Here is a 20617-nt window from a genome sequence, read left to right on the forward strand (position 1 = left end):
CATACACGCACACCCATATGGGGAGATCTAACGCGCACACCCAGACGGGGAGATCTAATGTGCACACACAAACGGGGAGATCATACGCGCACACCCATACGGGGAGATCTAACGCACACACCCATACGAGGAGATCATACACGCACACCCATTGCGGGGAGATCATACGCGCACACCCATTGCGGGGAGATCATACGCGCACACACCCATACGGTGAAATCATACACGCACACCCATACGGGGAGATCATACGCGCGCACCCATACGGGGAGATCATACACGCACACCCATACGGGGAGATCATACACGCACACCCATACGGGGAGATCATACACGCACACTCATACAGACAGATGGGTCTCCTGACAGCTGCTCCTGGTGCTCCAAAGCTACCCTCAGATCTCCGTCCACATGCAGCTCCCCGCTCAGGCTCCAGTAGCCTCTGACCATAACACACACCTCAGCTGCTGTAGAACCTCCATACTACATCTCAGCTGCGACAGAACCCCATACTGCACCTTAGCTGCTGCAGAACCTCATACCACATACCTCAGCTGCTGCAGAACCTCATACCACATACCTCAGCTGCTGCTGCAGAACCCCTTACTAGACCTCACCTGCTGCAGAACCTCATATACACCTCAGCTGCTGCAGAACCTCATACCTCAGCTGCTGCAGAACCTCATACCTCAGGTGCTGCAGAACCTAATACCTCAGCTGCTGCAGAACCCCTTACTAGACCTCAGCTGCTGCAGAACCTCATATACACCTCAGCTGCTGCAGAACCTCATACCTCAGCTGCTGCAGAACCCCTTACTAGACCTCAGCTGCTGCAGAACCTCATACCTCAGCTGCTGCAGAACCCCTTACTAGACCTCAGCTGCTGCTAATTGTTTGGGAGCTAAAATGAAATTCTTTGCCAGGTCATATATATATCCCATCTATACCATGTTAGCCTTGCATTACATATGCAGATGCAGTGTAGTAGCTATACAGGCAGTGTCCTGACATTGGGAAGGAAGGGGTTAACACACTGGCAGCTTTTCTCTTTATTACTCTGGTCACTCTGTGACACTTTTCTGCCTCCTCCATTCACTATCTCCTGAGACCGAGCTCCCCTGTCCCAGCATGTAGCTCTGTAGTCTCTGTGCGTCCCCTCCCCCATCCTCCTGCACAGAGCTGAGTCCTGCCGGCTCATTATCAGATCAGTCTCACAGCCCGAGCAGGAGGAGGGGAGAGCGGCTAGCTGCTGAGGATAGTGCTGGGCACAGTGCACCTTCTCTGGTGGCTCCAGCAGTATGGCGTCTGGCTCCCTCTCCAGCTCCCTGTATGTGTGAGCTGCGCATGTCAGCTCTCAGCTACATTGTAGCAGACCGGACGGGAGCCGTCCATTGACTCCAATGTACTGAGGGCTGCCATAAAGCACTTGTGTATGTGTCGTGCAGGGAGACATACACAGATGCAATTGCAAATGGCAGCTCCCAGGCAAGCACATGATTGCTAATTTTACAAAATATAAAAACAGGAATCAAAGTCTAACTATTTTTAAAGATATTAATTAAATGAAACAAAAATAATAAAAAAAAGAAAAAAAATAAGTGACACATTCCCTTTAAGGCAGTGCTTTGGCTGTGGTCACAAGAGACCACTCTCTCCCTGGTGTGCAGGTGAGTATAATTTTTTTATTGTTATGGAGGATGCCTACCAGAGGGATATGAGAGGGGGGGCTAGCACACAAGGGGTATATGCTACTGGGGGCAGTACACAATGGGTGAATACTACTGGGGACAGCAAACAAGGGTTTTATACTAAGGGGGGCAGCACACAAGGGGAATATACTACTGGGGAAACACACAAGGTGGCTATACTAATGAGGCAGCAGATAGCAATCTATACTACATTGGGATTGAACACAGAGTCCTTACACTGTACAAGGCCTGCACTGAAGGGCCTAATACTATATGGAACTGCACAAACGGCTCTATATTATATTGGGACCTTACTACTATATTGGGGCACAGAGCATACCTAATTATTATGTGGGGGACACAGGGGCATAACTCCTATATAGGGGGACAGGGGACCTAACTACTGTATGTGCTGAAGCCTTAAACGTTTCTTTGTCAGAGTCTGCAGAGAGGAATTTACAGCCAAGGGAAGACTTTAAGATGGCCCAGGCTGAATTGAGAGAAAAAGAAAAAGACTGATCAGAGAAGACGCCACATGTGAATGGTAGTGGTCATGGTGTGATGGTATTATGTTATGGTATCATTGGTGATATCTTTCTGTTTAGAGCAGTTTGGAAGCAATATGCAATCATTGTATGGTGGTAAGTGTGTTATAAGACAACTACTGTATGTATGTATTGGGGCATTTGATACTGTGTGGGGGTACTTTCAGGGCATTATACTATGTGTGGAGCAAATTCCTATAGGGCCCCATCTACCCTGCAGTGGGCATACTTGGCTTGGCATTGTATCTGTGTGGGGCTGAATACAAAGGGACACCATACTAAAACTCCATGTTTCTTTACACTTCCCAATTACTTGCTACATTGTGTTCAGTGGCGTAGCTATAGGGGTCGCCGGGGTCGCCATGGCGACCGGGCCCCTACGCTAGGGGGGCCCGCACGGCCCCCCCTTGCCACTTGTGACAGTGTCACTTTAAGCATCCCGAGAAGCTGCGGCCGCGCAGCTTCCCGGGATGCACAGATCGCTTTGATGTTCCGCCCGCACAGTGAGCGGGCGGAACATTAAAGCGATCAGAATACAGGAGAAGGACCTGTTAGCGTCCTCCTCCTGTATTCTCTCCCATAGGCCGCCGGCACTTCATACCAGCAGCCTATGGGAGGCCGGGCCGTGACCTCTCCGGCAGGCGTGAGGATGTGACGTCATCACGTCTGCCGGAAGTCCCGTCCCTGCGGCTCGCAAGATGGAGCCCGAAGAGGAGGAAGAGCTGCTGCCTGCAGCCACAGCGCGGATTAGGTGAGTAGGATGTTTGTTTTTTTTAGGGGCACCTCTGGGGGCATTATTAGTATATGGGGGCACCTGTGGGGGCATTATTAGTTCTTGGGGGCACCTCTGGGGGCATTATTATTGTATGGGGGCCCCTCTGGGGGCATTATTAGTTCTTGGGGGCCCCTCTGGGGGCATTATTATTGTATGGTGGCACCTCTGGGGGCATTATTAGTATATGGGGGCACCCCTGGGGGCATTATTAGTTCTTGGGGGCACCTCTGGGGGCATTATTAGTTCTTGGGGGCACCTCTGGGGGCATTATTAGCTCATGGGGGCACCTCTGGGGGCACTATTAGCTCATGGGGGCACCTCTGGGGGCATCATTATTGTATGGGGGCACCTCTGGGGGCATTATTAGTATATGGGGGCACCTCTGGGGGCATTATTATTGTATGGGGGCACCTCTGGGGGCATTATTAGTTCATGGGGGCAACTCTGTGGGCGTTATTAGTTCATGGGGGCCACCTCTGGGGGCATTATTAGCTCATGGGGGCACCTCTGGGGGCATTATTAGCTCATGGGGGCACCTCTGGGGGCATTATTAGTTGATGGGGGCAACTCTGGGGGCATTATTAGCTCATGGGGGCACCTCTGGGGGCATTATTAGTTCATGGGGGCACCTCTGGGGGCACTATTAGCTCATGGGGGCACTTCTGGGGGCGTTATTAGTTCATAGTGGGCAACTCTGGGGGCATTATTAGTTCATGGGGGCACCTCTGGAGGCATTATTAGTTCATGGGGGCACCTCTGGGGGCATTGTTAGTTCATGGGGGCACCTCTGGGGGCATTTTTAGCTCATGGGGGCCACCTCTGGGGGCATTATTAGCTCATGGGGGCACCTCTGGGGGCATTATTAGCTCATGGGGGCACCTCTGGGGGCATTATTAGCTCATGGGGGCACCTCTGGGGGCATTATTAGTATATGGGGGCAACTCTGGGGGCATTATCAGCTCATGGGGGCACCTCTGGGGGCATTATTAGTATATGGGGGCACCTCTGGGGGCATTATTAGTTCATGGGGGCACCTCTGGGGGCACTATTAGCTCATGGGGGCACCACTGGGGTCATTATTAGTTCATGGGGGCACCTCTGGGGGCACTATTAGCTCATGGGGGCACCTCTTGGGGCGTTATTAGTTCATAGTGGGCAACTCTGGGGGCATTATTAGTTCATGGGGGCACCTCTGGAGGCATTATTAGTTCATGGGGGCACCTCTGAGGGCATTATTAGTTCATGGGGGCACCTCTGGGGGCATTTTTAGTTCATGGGGGCACCTCTGGGGGCATTATTAGCTCATGGGGGCAACCTCTGGGGCATTATTAGCTCATGGGGGCAACCTCTGGGGCATTATTAGCTCATGGGGGCACCTCTGGGGACATTATTAGCTCATGGGGGCACCTCTGGGGGCATTATTAGTTGATGGGGGCACCTCTGGGGGCATTATTAGTTCATGGGGGCATTATTAGTTCATGGGGGCACCTCTGGGGGCATTATTAGCCCATGGGGGCACCTCTGGGGGCATTATTAGCTCATGAGGGCACCTCTGGGGGCATTATTTGTTCATGGGGGCACCTCTGGGGGCATAATTAGCTCATGAGGGCACCTCTGGGGGCATTATTATTGTATGGGGGCACCTCTGGGGGCAATATTAGCTCATGGGGGCACAGCAGGGAATCCTACATACAGGGGGCATCCCACATTCCTACTCACTTTACTGCACATTACACCAAACAGTGCAGTTACTATGGGAGCCTACAGGAGGGAGAAAGGAAAGGAAGCTGCTAGAAATGTGCGGAGCCTAAATTGTTTGTCTCGCAGGTTCTAAGGGGATAAAACGTATCTGGAAGGAATCATCTTGGAGGACTGGGCCGGATGGAGAGGAAAAGGGAAAGTGACGCCTCAGATCAAAGAAGACGTCACCTGTGAGTCACTGTATGACGGTTTTCTTATTTTGTAGAACATCATTTAGTAGGGGTGCCCCGAGGTGGAAAAGGTTGGGAAGCACTGCGCTAATCTGTCCCGCTGCGCCCGCTGGCACATGCTGTCATCTGATTGGGCCTCTTACCTAATCAGATGACAGCAAGTACCAGTGCCCCCTCCTCCAGACATCTGCCTTGGCGGCCCAAGCTATGTCCTATGGCCGTATCTTTACCGCGTTGAGCTCCAGCTTGTGCTGCATCTACATTATCTGTACTCAGAGATATCACTGTGTTATCTGTGGTGTTACATAGGACTGCAGGGGACATCTACTACATGATCTGTACTCAGAGATATCACTGTGTTATCTGTGGTGTTACATAGGACTGCAGGGGACATCTACTACATTATCTGTATTCAGAGATATCACTGCGTTATCTGTGGTGTTACATAGGACTGCAGATGACTACTACATTATCTGTACTCAGAGGGATATCACTGTTATCTGTGGTGTTACATAGGACTGCAGGTGATATCAGGTGACTTCTCCAGGTTGCAGAAGTTCAAACTTCATCATGCCCTGCTGACAGTTTATAATGGGAGTTGTAGTTTTGCAGCATGTGGCTCTTCAGGTTGCAGCACTACAACCCCCATCGTTTCCAACTGGCAGTTCATGATGAGAGTTGTAGTTTTTCAGCTGTAGAGTCAAAGATTGGAATCAGGGGCGTAGCTAGGGGTTCAGCCTAGGGGGGGCGAGCAAGTCTGAGTGGGCCCCCAACAGATTATGTTACCCAAAGGGAACCTCGCTTGACAACAATGCTTTCTAAATAATAAAGGGTATATTCTGCTCCATTACTCATAGCATAGTGAATTAAGAGCAGTGTTAGAGGCTTCTACATTTACATATATAGACACATAAAATGAAACAGTGACTTACAAGGGGTGTCTTCTCATCGGAGTCGCTCACTATCCCAATGTCATGGATGTATGGGCAGTATAACAGGTTCACCTGAGATCTGTAGTTAAAACTGTAAAAAAAAGTTAAATCCATTATGCAAAGACTATTATTTTCCCTATACACTGACTGACCCATATACCATAGAGGTAGATAATTTGCATTCTGCTTAAGACAGGTGCATCACTCACAGGGAGGTACCGCAGGCTCAATCACTAGCTGCCACTACAAAAGACCTCAGGCTTCTGCACCCTGCTCTCTCTGATCCGAATCACAGCTTTCTGATTTAAAGATACTTGTCCCTTATCCTGTAAGAGACTGGGTGGGGGGGGTCGGACCTCTGCCCCCATTCCCCCCAGGATCTCCAGATCAGCCCCCAGCTCCTCTATGAAGCTGCCAGAGAGAACTGGGCCAAATAGGGTTAAATCAGAAAACCACTGTTTTCCACATGTCCAGCTCCCCCTGGTTTCCACATGTCCAGCTCCCCCTGTTTACCAGCTCCCTCTATTTCCACATGTCCAGCTCCCCGTTTCCACATGTCCAGCTCCCCCTGGTTTCCACATGTCCAGCTCCCCCTGTTTACCAGCTCCCTCTGTTTCCACATTTCCAGCTCCCCCTGTTTCCACATGTCCAGCTCCCCCTGTTTCCACATGTCCAACTCCCCCTGTTTCCACATGTCCAGCTCCCCCTGTTTCCACATGTCCAGCTCCCCCTGTTTCTACATGTCCAGCTCCCCCTGTTTCTACATGTCCAGCTCCCCCTGTGTCCACATGTCCAGCTCCCCCTGTTTCTACATGTCCAGCTCCCCCTGTTTCTACATGTCCAGCTCCCCCTGTGTCCACATGTCCAGCTCCCCCTGTGTCCACATGTCCAGCTCCCCCTGTGTCCACATGTCCAGCTCCCCCTGTGTCCACATGTCCAGCTCCCCCTGTGTCCACATGTCCAGCTCCCCCTGTGTCCACATGTCCAGCTCCCCCTGTGTCCACATGTCCAGCTCCCCCTGTGTCCACATGTCCAGCTCCCCCTGTGTCCACATGTCCAGCTCCCCCTGTCTCCACATGTCCAGCTCCCCCTGTCTCCACATGTCCAGCTCCCCCTGTGTCCACATGTCCAGCTCCCCCTGTGTCCACATGTCCAGCTCCCCCTGTGTCCACATGTCCAGCTCCCCCTGTTTCTACATGTCCAGCTCCCCCTGTTTCTACATGTCCAGCTCCCCCTGTTTCTACATGTCCAGCTCCCCCTGTTTCTACATGTCCAGCTCCCCCTGTTTCTACATGTCCAGCTCCCCCTGTTTCTACATGTCCAGCTCCCCCTGTTTCTACATGTCCAGCTCCCCCTGTTTACCAGCTCCCCCTGTGTCCACATGTCCAGCTCCCCCTGTGTCCACATGTCCAGCTCCCCCTGTTTCCACATGTCCAGCTCCCCCTGTTTCCACATGTCCAGCTCCCCCTGTTTCTACATGTCCAGCTCCCCCTGTTTCTACATGTCCAGCTCCCCCTGTTTCTACATGTCCAGCTCCCCCTGTTTCTACATGTCCAGCTCCCCCTGTGTCCACATGTCCAGCTCCCCCTGTGTCCACATGTCCAGCTCCCCCTGTGTCCACATGTCCAGCTCCCCCTGTGTCCACATGTCCAGCTCCCCCTGTTTACCAGCTCCCCCTGTGTCCACATGTCCAGCTTCCCCTGTGTCCATATGTCCATCTCCCCCTGTTTACCAGCTCCCCCTGTGTCCACATGTCCAGCTCCCCCTGTATCCACATGTCCAGCTCCCCCTGTGTCCACATGTCCAGCTCCCCCTGTTTACCAGCTCCCCCTGTGTCCACATGTCCAGCTCCCCCTGTGTCCACATGTCCAGCTCCCCCTGTGTCCACATGTCCAGCTCCCCCTGTGTCCACATGTCCAGCTCCCCCTGTGTCCACATGTCCAGCTCCCCCTGTGTCCACATGTCCAGCTCCCCCTGTTTACCAGCTCCCCCTGTGTCCACATGTCCAGCTCCCCCTGTGTCCACATGTCCAGCTCCCCCTGTTTACCAGCTCCCCCTGTGTCCACATGTCCAGCTCCCCCTGTGTCCACATGTCCAGCTCCCCCTGTGTCCACATGTCCAGCTCCCCCTGTGTCCACATGTCCAGCTCCCCCTGTTTACCAGCTCCCCCTGTGTCCACATGTCCAGCTCCCCCTGTGTCCACATGTCCAGCTCCCCCCCCTGTGTCCACATATCCAGCTCCCCCCCCCCTGTGTCCACATATCCAGCTCCCCCCCCCCCCCCCTGTGTCCACATATCCAGCTCCCCCCCCCCTGTGTCCACATATCCAGCTCCCCCCCCCCCTGTGTCCACATATCCAGCTCCCCCCGCTTACCAGCTGGGTTGTCTGTGTGCTGCAGCAGTCCGGCACTGACCTTGTGCGCGCGCGCGGGAGACGGAACAGCGCGGCGCCAGAGGTGATTGGCCGGTGGGCGGGCCAGGGCAGCGCACGCACCAGCAGCGGTGCGCTAAGGCCGTACGCATCTGATTAAGATGGCGGCGGCCGGGGGAGCTGCGTCAGCATGCCGGGCGGCGTGTGGCGTAAAAAATCAATAGCGATCTGGGTGGGCCCCTGCCAGAGTGGGCCCGGGGGCAGCCGCCCCCCCTGCCCCCCATCAAATTTTGCTACTGATTGGAATACAATGATTAGACAATGACACAGTACAGTCCATTAATTATAGGGGGCAGTAGTGCAGTACATGAGGTGGAGGCAGTGACAGGGCATTAGAACATGGTGGCACATTAGAGTAATTGGATATAACGTTAGATAGGACTTTGCCTGATGGGGGGGCCCCAAGCTAAAATTTTGCACCAGGGCCCATCAGCCTTTAGCTACGCCCCTGATTGTGTTGGCATGTCACGTAAAATTCAAATAAAAAACACATTTAACTTTGGGAGTGACAATGTAACATAAAAAAGGCGGAAAAGTTCAAGAGGTATGAATGCTTTTTCAAGTCTATGTACAGTACCTGGCTAATGTAGACATTATTAATGTCTGCAGGATGCATTGTTCCTGGCTACAGGGAGCATTAAACCTAACAATAGGGGAATTAAAAGGGAGTCTGGGGTCATTATTATTTTGGAAGGGGGCATTTTCTAATAGCTACAGGGGCAATGTATCATGCTACAGTTGCATTATGTCTGGCTAAAGGTTGCATTGTGACTGACTACAGTAGGGGCATGATTACCGAGAGATACAGATTAGTGACAATGTTATGAGAGGATCTGATGAGGAAAGTAACACAGACTTTATACATAGCCTATGGTTACAGTATGAGCTTGAACTTATTCAGTCAAATCTTATATTTTAGATATAGCATATAGCTTATATCTTTGGGGGATCTTGGCTAGAATATTTAGTCAGTTGGGGATACTTGTTAGAAATAGATTAAGACTTCTGTAAAAAAAAAACAAAAAAAAACAGTTATTACTTAGGCTATGTTCACACTTTGTAAGAGAACGGCGTTCCGTGACCCGGCCGGGTCACAGAGCGGCTGGTCTCTGCTAAGATCATCCCAGTCGGTACTTAAGTACTGTCCGGATGATCTTTATGGCCGTAGTGTTCTGATGCAGGCGCATCAGCCGGCGCATGCATCAGAACTCCCCATAGGACACAATGAAGCAATGGAGCTTAATTGCAAACCGCACCTGAACTGGAGACAAGAGTCGTGTTGTCTCTGAAAGAAAGTGGCCATGTTTTTGTAACACTGGATAACCCCTTTAAGTTGCTCTGAGCCTGGATCAAGGCCTAAAATGGCAAGTGAGATACCATATGAAGGTCCAAAGGTCAGATTGTGTGTTACCTTACTAATGACTCATGGGACAGAACCTAAAGCAGCACATAATCACAAGCCTTTGGTTATTACTGCAACTTTTATTCAGATATATTCCTTTGAGTGAGATAAACCAAGCCTTTTGAACTTGCATATAAATTTATTAAAAGCCATCAAGCTTGAAGTGTCTCAACTGAATATAATGTCTGTCAAATTATTGCTGTGGGATTACACCAGTAAGACAGATGCCACTGGGCCTCTTGTAATATTAACAACAGCTTGCAAATATGCTCACCACACAGAGGGGTTAAACACGAGGCCAATTGTATGGCTATGTGCTTAATTTTATGCATTCTTTAGAATCAGCTTAAAAAACAAACCTTACCTTTGGACATATAGAACAAGAATTATGACTGCAAATGAACCAGAATGATGGCACAATTTGCCCCAACATGGCTTACATGACAGGTCATCTATAGAGATGAGCGAGTACTAAAATGCTCGGGTGCTCGATACTCGAGACAAATGTTTCCCGATGCTCGTTTTAAGTAACGAACCCCATTGAAGTCAATGGGAAACTCTAGCATTTTTGCAGGGGACCAAAGCTCTGCACAGGGAAGGTTGCGTGAAAACCTGGAAACCTCAAAAAATGATGAAAACAACATGGAAATGGACAGGAAACAGCAGGGGCAGCATGCATAGACGCCTCTGGGGCTGGCTGATTGCAACATTATGCCAAATTCTGGGCAACAGCCGGGTGGTGGCCCTAAAGACAATTTTGCTGACCCAGACCAAGATGGGCAAGGCACATGAGCTGGCACATGTTAGGAAAGCACCCAACTAGGTGCAACAAAGCATGGCTGTGACAACAGAGTGACCAAGTTAGACTGAGGTAGCAGCTGAACCACTCAAAAGAAACATTTTCACGTTTAAATCCTGTTGCCTATGGCGACTACAGATGGCATAGGCAAGGGGGAAATCAAACAGCACCCACCGCTAACTGTCATTGTGTGTGTGTTATGTGGTCAGACACATTCTACAGGGGTGTGGTTCTCATAGAAACCATGAAAGAGACCCTATAATTTGAATGTTCACACTTTAAATCCTTTAAAGAGTATCTAAGAGAAGGCAAATTTAAATTGAATTTGATAGAAAAACCACCCACTACTAGCGCCTCTACTGACCTGATTGATCCTGCCTGCTAAACAGTGACTTTTTCCACCTAAAAGCAAAAATTTATTTTGTGGCCCTTGAGCCCTCCAACACTGCCATTAAATTTTATTTGATTTAATAAAAATATAAAAAAGGTAAATTAAATATTGAATTGAATTTGATTTGAAATTTAAAAACGAAGATTAAAAAAACAGCCGATAAAGAAGCTGCTGGCCTCGGCCTTTGAAACAGCTACAAAATAAAAGTAAGACAAAGGACACCCACAGCAATTTTTTTATCCACAAATTATATGGTTTGAAATGAACAACACAAGGATCCTAATAAGAAATTATGCCTGACACAGCACAAGGTAGATGAGGCAGGTGTGGAACCCCCCAAAAATTAAGCCTGACACAGCATGACGTTAAAAAATCAGTGAACAAGGTAGATGAGTTAGCAGTTGAATGTGCCAAAACTTAAACCTGACACGGTTTTCCCTTAGACAACTTGGACGTTGGGTCAGCGTTTGGTTAAGAATAGAAACCGGAGGAGGAGGAGGAGAGGATACATGAAGAATTTTCATGTGGAGCTGCTTTCCCCTGTTGGACAGTTAAATTCTGGTCATTTTAATAAGCGTGAGCCTGTCAGCGCTGTCAGTTGACAGTCGGGTACGCTTATCAGTGATTGATGCCACCAGCTGCACTAAACACCCGCTCTCACAACACGCTAGCGGCAGGGCAAGCCAGCACCTCTAAGGCGTAAAGCGTCAGTTCGGGCCATGTGTCCAGCTTTGCAACCCAGTAGTTGCAGATGGATCACGGTCAGGAGCAGAGTGAACACAAATGAAGTTGGTATGGTCAGCTTGGTACTCCCTCACCATCTTTCTGAACACCTACCCCTACTCTGTCTAGACTGCGGACGGGTGACATAGTCGTGCTGGGGTGACATGAAACTGTCAAAGGCCTTGGATAGTGTTCCCCTTCCAGTGCTTGACAAGCTGCCTGCTCCACCCCTCCTCTTCCCCGCTTTTTGGTCCACAGAACTACGTGCTCTGGCGCTAGTGGTGTCAGATGGGAAGTATAGTTTAAGCTTTTGCACCAGGGCCTGTTCATATTGATTGACTCTCATACTCCTTTACTCTACATGGATGAGAGTGGAAAAGTTCTGCTTGTACCAGGGGTCCAGGAGGGTAAACACCCAGTAATCATGGTTAACAAAAGTGTTTTGCACGCGAGGGTCACAGGAAAGTCAGGCTAACATGAAGTCAGCCATGTGCACCAGACTCCCAACACGAAGAATTCCCTCTCAATAGGCTGACTCTCCATATCCTCCTCCTCCACCAAGTCCTCCTCTTCAGCCCATACATGCTCAACAAATAATAAGAATTTAACATAGGTACTCTCTTTAATCTCGGCAACAGTCTTCTCCTCTTCCTCCTCCTCCTCCTCCTCCTCCTCCAATACGCGCTGAGAAACAGACTTGAGGGTGGTCTGGCTATCAAGCGATGCATTTTTTTGCCCCCGTCTTCTGAAACAAGGGCAAAGTCTGATAATGGCGGCATTGCTGCTGAACATTTGTGTTGACTCTGCAAAGGGGCTCAATACCTGACAGATAGCAGACATCCACGTCCACTCCTCATTGTATATTTGAGGAAGCTCACTAACCTTACTACCTCTTCTTGCGGAAGTTGCCATCTGGCATTCCACAATGGCTCTGCATTGTGGGTAAACCCTGGCTACCATGTGTAAACCGGAATTCCATCGCATTGGCACGTCACACAGCAGTCGGTGAGCTGGCAGTTGTAAGCACCTTTGCACTGAAATAAGGGTGGCAGCATATGTGGTTGACTTGCGGAAATGCACACAGATGTGTTGCACCTTGGTGAGCAAATCAGCCAAATTGGGGTATGTCTTCAGGAACTGCTGAACCACAAGATTGAACATGTGGGCAAGGCATGGCACATGTGTGAGTCTGCCGAGTTGCATAGCCACCACCAGGTTCTGCCTGTTATCACACACAACCATGTCTGGTTTGAGGTTCCAAAGCCAAAGATCACTCTGCGCCGTGATTCCCTGTAAGAGCTCTTGGGTGGTGTGCCTCTTGTCACCTAACCTCAGCAGTTTGAGCACCGCCTGTTGGCGCTTATCCACGGCAGTGCTGCTGTGCATAGAGCTGCTGACTGAAGGCAAAGTACTCATGGACGGTAATAGACAAAAGGCGTAAGAATGGGAGGTGGGGTTGGAGGAAAAGCTATACAAATTGTGAGAGACCGTGACCAAAGTAGGCCCCGAAATCCTGGGTGTGGGCAGCACATGAGCGGACCCAGGGTCAGACTCAGTCCCACCAAGTTTACCCAATGTGCCATCAGGGAGATATAGCGTCCCTGCCCGCCAGCACTTGTCCATGTGTTCGTGGTTAGGTGTACCTTGTCACTAACCATGTTGGTCAGAGCACGGATGATGTTCTCAAAGTACCGAGCGACAGCCACCGCCATGAGGTTCTGAAAAGCCTCTGTCTCTACCAGCCGATAGGGCAGCATCTCCAGTCTCAGCAGTTTGCCTATGTGGATATTTAGGGCTTGAGCATGTGGGTGAGTGGCAGTGTATATTTGCGCTTACGTTAAAAGTTCTGTTGTAGGGACAGTTGAACGCTTCACTTGGACACTGTGCTGGAGTATGTGAAGCATTGTGGAGGTGAAGGGGTGAGTGTAGGGCGGGAGTTGCTCATGCCTTGTTCCTGGGCGGGGGGTACTTTAAGAGGCAGCATATGACACAGGGGAAGGAGCAGTGGTGTGACCTGCAGGAGTTGAACGGAGGAGTTTAGCACTTATATGCCTGCACATGCTGGTAGTGGTTAGGCTGGAAGTGGTGGCTCCCCTGCTAATCTTGTCAAGGCAGTGGTTGCATACTACAGTCTGTCAGTCATCCGCAGTTTCTTTAAAGAACTTCCAGACTTGCAAACATCTAGGCCTGGTCACGGGAGATTGACTGTGTGAAACAGTCGATGAGCTACTTGCTCTGGCCCTGCTTCTCCCTCTGTCCACCCCACTTCCTCTTCCAACTGGTCCTCAGGCTGAACTTGCCTCCCCTTTAAATTCACTATCTTCAGTAGGCTTATCAACCCAGCTCGGGTCAGTCATCCCTACGTTCTCTGGAGGGGCTAGGCAGGGGGAAAGGAGGTTGAGCTGGTGGAGCAAGAGTTTTACTACCTTGGCTACCATGGGTGAACTGCATGGAAGACTGGGTGGTGGATAAATTACTGGACACATCATCACGTCATCATCTGTTCGCACTGCTGCGGTTTCAATAGGGGTGCACCCTGTGACCCCATAAGGTTTGAGAAGAATCTAGGGAGTGAACTACTGCGGCATTCCACTGCTTCCTCATCAGCAGGTGCTGTGTTACCCTGCCCAGGACCACAGCCTCTACCCACTGCATCTCTGGGAACCCCACACTCTCCTCCTCGACCCTTACCCCTGGGGTTCACCATTTTGTCTAGTCAAGAATAGAATAGGATAGGAAAAGCTGAACTACAGATCCCGCCAAGGTAATGTCAGCAACAGGAGAAATTTACTACTGACAGCTGATATGGGGGTAGAGGTATAGAGTATGTGTGTAACTGGTGCATTTTTTTAAGGCACCATGTGCACAGGACACAGCACAGTGAGGATAGTTATAGCTGAACTACAGATCCCAGCCAGCCTAGAGAATGTCAGAAACAGGACAAATTGACAACTGGCAGAAGATTTGGGGATAGTCGTATAGAGTATGGGGGGCATTTAATTTATTAAGTCCGCCGTTTTTTTTATGCCGGACTTATAAATGCCCCCGCAGCTCCGGCGCTACGGGGATTTATGTAGAGGCGGACTGCCTCTACATAAATCCCGTGCGCGCCGGTGCGCACCGCCGAAAACCTACGCCAGTTGAGGACTGGAGTAGGTTTTCTGCGTACATTTGGGCGGAACGGATGGTAAATCGCGCGGCGTACTCGTCGAAAAGTGCCGATTTGCGAATATTTTATTCGCAGATCGGCCATTTGCATATAAAAAAATACGCAAATCGGCACTTTCCGCCGAAAATCATCCGTTCGCCGGATGATACATGTGGCCCTATGTGTGTAACTTGCTTTTTTTTTTTTTTTAAAGGCACCACGTGCACAGGACACAGCACAGTGAGGATAGGTATGACTGAACTACAGATCCCAGCCAGCCAATAGAATTTCAGCAACAGGACAAATTGACTACATACAGCTGCACTACAAGTCCAAGCCAGCAGCCAAGAGTAGCAAAAAATACATAAATATATATGTTTTATGGGTCGAAGGGGGAGGGATTGGTATAAGGGCAAAATGATATAAATGGTTATGCACAGACAAAATTAACCATTATTTATAATTAAGTATATGTGTCATAAGCTCTATGATACATGTTAATTTGATGTAAAACAACCAGGACATGTTATGTATCCTTTTGCTCCTTTTTTTAAGGTATTGTTATATATAATGATGTATGTAAACTTAAATGTATATGAAATATGTTTCTATCCTGGCGGGAAGAACAATTAAATGTTATCTATCCTCTTGTTCTTTTTTTTTTTTTTTGTAAATTGGATTATAAAAAATAAATAATTAAAAAAAAAAATTCTTAAGCCCTTAGAAGGACTGTTGGGTTCTTATGGGTCGAAGGGGGAGGGATTGGTATAAGGGCAAAATGATATAAATGGTTATGCACAGACAAAATTAACCATTATTTATAATTAAGTATATGTGTCATAAGCTCTATGATACATGTTAATTTGATGTAAAACAACCAGGACATGTTATGTATCCTTTTGCTCCTTTTTTTAAGGTATTGTTATATATAATGATGTATGTAAACTTAAATGTATATGAAATATGTTTCTATCCTGGCGGGAAGAACAATTAAATGTTATCTATCCTCTTGTTCTTTTTTTTTTTTTTTTTTGTAAATTGGATTATAAAAAATAAATAATTAAAAAAAAAAATTCTTAAGCCCTTAGAAGGACTGTTGGGTTCTTCCTGTCGGATTCCTGCCTAACCACACTCTAATTCCCTGCCTTACACTCTCCCTGACAGACATCAGCTCTTTCCCTAATCTCTTCCAGCCTGCGTCTAAAGCGAGCATCGCAGGAGTGGGACCTGATTCTTATATGCTGAGATCATCTGATCTGGCCAGCCAATCACTGCTATCGACATGTAGGGTTCCCACGTGATGCTACAAGCTCCCAAAGACTTTCCAGCATGATAATTGGCTGGGGAAAAAAAAAACGCAAAACATTCAGGAAGAGTAAGATATCCTTGTCTCGAGTATTGCAAGATGCTCGTCTGAGTAACGAGCACCATTGAGTATCCTAATGCTTGAACGAGTAGCAAGTTCGGACAAGCATGCTTGCTCATCACTAGTCATCTATTATGAATTTTAGACAATTTTCTGATGGGTCTAACAGAAGAGGCATGGCTCTGGTGAAAGATGCATGGTCTCAATGCACCAAAAATCCACCACAATCAATCAGACTGATACACTTTGACAATTATGGACCCATTTAAGTTGGCACTAAGAAATAGAATTTCAAAATATATTTGTACCAAAGTTTTTAAAACAAATTCAGTTCATAAATGGTATGTATAAATATGAGCACTCCAATAGTTTACCTACATCTAAGGCAATGTTCACACACAGTATTTTGGTCAGTATTTTTCAACCAAAACCAGCAGTGGATTGAAGACCCTATTCAAAGACAATATTGTATTCAGGAAATTAAATGCATGTATTGTCTCCATGACAATATTACACTTAACAGAATTCAAAAGAACATATGTTGTCAATCTCTCAGCAATGCCGCCTTTTGACCTCTGACTTTAAATTATTATATTTCAGCAGAAAGGTGAAAGAAGCACTCCCATTGAAAATTATATTTTATTCACATGTCTGGTGTGCAATGTAGAGTAGTTTGTTAACCAGGGCCTCCATGAGATGATTATTGCCCTGCTATGTTCCTGACATAGATCACATGATCGGCAAAAAGACTCCCTGAGACCTCTAGCAAATTGTTTCCACAAGAAGTCACTTTCCAATGATTTCACAACAATGCACTTATTAGATTGAATATTGAACATTTGAACACACTGCAAGTTTCCATAGATAGGAGCTCTCTTTACATGATATAGGCCAGGACTGAAAAAAAAAGCCAAAAAAATATCATAAAGTCACAACTAAAATAACTGACTTATAGAGGTGGCTAACAGGCCTAAAAATCAAATTTTTGCTGGAAGTGCTTCTTAAAGGGATAGTGTGGCGCTGACTTTTTTTTCCACATGCCAAATTTATATAACTTCATCCTGTAGTGTTATTACCTTTCTTGTCTGTCGGTGTCTGGGTCGTCCCGCCCTGGCCGGAAGTCTATTTTTTTTTTTTTTTTTTTTTGCATTAATACATTGGCCTGGCAGCCACTTTGTGTTATGCTGTGGCGATTTGGGGGCTGGCCAATAATCATTTAGTTTAATAGGTCATGCTAAAAGGCAACAATCAGCCTTCTTTTAGCATGTTTTTGAAAAAATTACGCTAGTGACGGTAATAGGAATGGTGGCACCCGAATGATTTAACCATTTGAGGACCAAGCCGAAAATGAACCAGTGGATCGCACCAATTTTTATTTTTGCGTTTTCTTTTTCTCCTCCTCCTCTGTTAAGAGCTCGAACACTTTCATTTTTCTATCTACAAGGCCATGTAAGGGCTTGTTTTTTTAGGATTAGGTGAACTTTGTATTATTTCTGAAAATATAAATTGGTGAAATCGTAAAAAAGAATGCAATACAGTAACTTTTGGGGGGTTCCTGTGTCTACGTAATGCACTATGCGGTAAAAGTGACATGACACCATTATTCTATAGTCAGTCCGAATACAACCATATGTAGGTTTACACAGATTCTCTTATATAGTTTTTAGTAATACCATATATGTGTAGATCGGACATTTTGATCACTTTTTATTTTTTATTTCTTTAAATATATACTGTAACAAAAAATTGTCAATCCTGGCACTTTTTCGCTTCTTTTCGTTTACGCCATTTGCGGTGATGATTGTTATATTTTAATAGATCGGACAATTACGCACGCTTTGGTGTGTAATATGTTTATTTATTTAATTATTTTTATAATTATTTTATATATTTATTGTTTTATTTATATATTGGGATAAGAGGGTGATTTTAGTCTTTAATGAGGGAGGGGCTTTGGGGAATTAAAAAAAAATATATATACTTTTTTCTACACACATTATAAGTCCCCCTGGGACAGATTGCATGCACTAATCATTGCTATGCCATAGGCATAGCAATGATCAGTGTAATAGGCGTTCTGCGGATTGAGCCTGCCTGTGGCCTGAGTGCCGATCGGACCGCACAGAGTAAGGTAAGAGACCTTCTGCGGTCCGTGAAAATGATTAGGACCCCTGCAGTTACACTGTGGGGGTCCAGATCGGTAAGTTACAGGAGCTGCTCCTGTCACTTACACTCATACCCCGGGATCGCTGTGTTTAAGGAATTAATGACAGGCTGAAGCGCGCTCCGCTCCCTAGAGACCCAGGATGTACAGTTACGTCAAGGGTGGTCTGGTGGTCGTCTAGGGGTTAAAGATCGTTCTGGCAGCCCCTCCCACTGCTCCCTGCAGCCTTCCTGCTCCTCTTTGCTCGCTGTCTGTGTGTGCAATAGAACAGATTGTGAGTAGGGAACAAGCGAGTGCTGACCTGATAGGAGTGAGCCCAATAAAAATTATATTTTTAGAGCCTGGGAGTGAGCCCCACAAAAATTCAATTTATAGTCCCTGGGAGTAATCTCCACAAAAATTATATTTCTAGGCACTGAGAGTGAGTCCCACAAAAAAATATTTCTTTGGCCCTGGGATGGATCCCCATAAAAACTATAGTTTTAGGCCCTGGGAGTAAGCCCCATAAAAATTATATTTTAGGGCCTGGGAGTGAGCCCCACAAAAATTAATCAGGCCCAAAAGGAATCTACAAAGGAACAGCAATGCGACACAAATATGAGCCTAGCGTAGGCGAGCATTGCTGGCATTTTCAGCATGGATTTTGTGGCGTAAGACACATCAAAATGTATGCTAAAAAAACTGGTGTAAACAGGGATGGAGATACTTTGTCGCTCCTGCTGTTGCAAAACTATCTCTGGACAGCCAAGGGTAAAGCATAATAGGAGTTGTAGTTTTGCCCAAGATTAGGGAGCACATTACATAATACCCTACTTGCCATTCATCCCGAGCCCCCCCCCAACAGTTTGGCTTTGACAATGGCCAGAATGAGACCAGAAAGCAGCCCTGGCAAACGAATCCCACCAGCCCACAAAATCCAGTAATTCAAGGGTTGATTTATATATGGTCAATAGTCTAAGACCTTATTCTCATGCTCCGTGATCTACGGACCCTACAGAGCATTTATCAATATGATGCTGGAAGAGCTGAAAGTACGGCTGTGTCAGTAAAATCTTGTGGAGATTTAAAACAAGTCTGTATAGTCTGTATACCGCGCCTCCTCTTTAATGCAGTGGCATGCCCATACCCTCATGTTATGTCAACTGCAGAACCTGCACACATATGCACCTCTATTACCTGCAGGACCTGGGGGAATGCTGAGTAGCTAACAACACCAGAGTGGCAGCTGACAGCCCAACGGCGCACCCTCCTGCACTGCTCCGCTTCAGCAGGTGCTGGGCAGCACTGGCACTGTGTTTTAGCAGATGCCTAGCACATTGCCCATCTACTAGTTACAGAAATAGCCGCTTTCATCTCATGCATAACATAAAAATGAACATAGTAAGACAATTTGTTATAAATGATAGTATCATATATGTCCTAATACAGTTCCCAAATAATACCAGTATACAAAAAGGAATACTATCAGCACCACCATAGTGTTACTGAGCAAATTCTATATACTGAGACCAATAGCAATAATAATACCAATAATTTTAAAAGACCAATAATAGTATACATGTAACAGATAATACCACCATGTAATAACTAATACCACTCTAATTTTAATGAATAAAATCCACTATATAAACACAAATATTACCAATATCACCAGTATACACAGGACAAACAATACTGTCATGCTGTGACCACTGCTATTATCACATACAGTGATTGGATAATACTGTTCTACTGGCACTGAATAAAATGCTATATAAAGACTAGAGGTGAGCGAACTTACAGTAAGGTCACTCATCTTTAATAAAGACAATATTTTCCCTGAACAGCAAATATATAGAGGTACAGTATATCCAGCTGTATACAGGAGGTTCTGCAGGTTTAGTGACTACAGTGCAGTGACTCTACACTTCTGCAGGTTTAGTGACTACAGTGCAGGAGGCGTCTTTTCTGCATGAATCACAAGTGAGGTTTTTTATATTTTGAAGTTTTTCTTTTCTTCTCCATTTGGCTGCAGCCATTGTGAAGATTTCCCTGGCCATGACTTGTTCCCACAGGATCTAACAGACACACATTTAAGGCACCTCATTCTAGCATCACCCAAATACAAACTCCTCATGTGTACTGCGTCACACAGTGACAGTTTCAGATGGTAGTCAGGCCACTCTGTGCCCCCCAAAAGCAGATAAGCCCCCTCTGAAAGCCCACACAATATATATATAGAACATAAATATATATGTTCTATGTTCGAACTGTCACTATGCTCTTTATAAATGTGGGACGAATACTATAGGCTACGTCTGCGCTTTCTGTGAAGTACCAGGG

This window comes from Dendropsophus ebraccatus, chromosome 2 (assembly GCF_027789765.1).
Source record: "Dendropsophus ebraccatus isolate aDenEbr1 chromosome 2, aDenEbr1.pat, whole genome shotgun sequence".
NCBI lineage: Eukaryota > Metazoa > Chordata > Amphibia > Anura > Hylidae > Dendropsophus > Dendropsophus ebraccatus.